The sequence below is a fragment of the Nicotiana attenuata genome, unplaced genomic scaffold, assembly GCF_001879085.1.
Source record: "Nicotiana attenuata strain UT unplaced genomic scaffold, NIATTr2, whole genome shotgun sequence".
Lineage (NCBI taxonomy): Eukaryota > Viridiplantae > Streptophyta > Magnoliopsida > Solanales > Solanaceae > Nicotiana > Nicotiana attenuata.
Window position 1 is genome coordinate 102,814 of NW_017670523.1, and position 1,446 is coordinate 104,259.

Here is a 1,446-nt window from a genome sequence, read left to right on the forward strand (position 1 = left end):
CTTTTTCACAACTCACAATACATTCTTTAGTCTCCCAAAACTTTTGGCATTCCTAACACACATTGCCAGAAGCTGTATACTTTGAGGCCTTCAAAGAATATCCAGTCTCAGGGCAGACCACTCAACGATAGAGTACTCATGCGCTTTACACCAAATAAATGCAACTTAAACCACTTTAGATAGAGATCCTAAAGGCAGCATAATGCTCTTGTGATACTGCAAAGCACCAACAGTTGTCAATACAGCAGCCTTCCAAAAAGTGTTCCCTTTAGAATCTTTACACTCCAAATCCCCAGAAGACTATGAGTCCATGACAAACAAGTTTGAACAATCCTCCAAGTAGCAGAAAAGCTTGTATGATAGCAATCTGGCTGTCGACAGCTTAGGAACTAAATTTGGAGGTGGTGATTTTAGTGGAAACTGGAGAACAAGCTTTATACAGTCTAAATTACTGTAAAAGATCATTAGTGCTCAACCTGCCAAGAAATGATGATTATTGCGTACAATCGACCCTTATGGTCCGGCCCTTCCCCGGACCCTGCACATAGCGGGAGCTTAGTGCACCGGGCTGCCCTTTGTAGTTACTTGGGGACTTCAGCTTCCAAATGAGAGATGAAAATGGGAAAGCTCTAGGAACTAAAGCCTGATATGATAAAATAAAGATCGTTAGCAAGTGAAGGTAACAAAGTTTTCCACACACTGAATCAAATAGGCAAAGGAAGTCCAAAAGATTCAAAGTAATCCCAAGTTCTGTACATATCAGCCATGGGAAAATTGAGGTTGCAAGAAATATATAGATTCCTTACTTAACTATGGCGAGATATTCTGGATGATTCTTAAGAGTTTCTGCATTCTACACTACACCCCATATTCAGAAGTAAGCAAAATGATGTTCAACCTTTCAATCATATATTTGCTTCTTCTGTAGAAAAGGATGTGCCAACATCTTTAGCTAATTTATGTCTGACCTGCAGCAGGTTATCATACAGATGAAGAAGCTGGTGCTTCCACTGTCGGAGAAATTACAAGAAGCAAGTTGAGATGTTTCAGAAAATTCATTTAGGCAGATCTAGAATTCCACTGTTGCTATCAATTGATAATGCAGTATTTGTGTCTATTTGACACTGAAAGCAGCTGTTGCCTGATGGATCAATTGATAATATAGAGGAATGCTGAGTTCTTTCACATCTTAGTTGAACAATTAATTAATACCTGACTAATTTGCCATTACCAAAATAACACCTTGCCCGTTCTCAAGTTCAAGATGTCCTCTTCAATCATTACCAATTTTCCATTGATTTCCTAATGGCACACTCTATTGGCTTAAGAAGATTGTTTTTGAAGACAAAAGGTGAGCATGTTCTTTTAACAAAAAGTAACCACACACAGAGAGAGATGCATAAAACCAGATTCAGGAGATTGACCTATTATAGTCATGGAAAACTG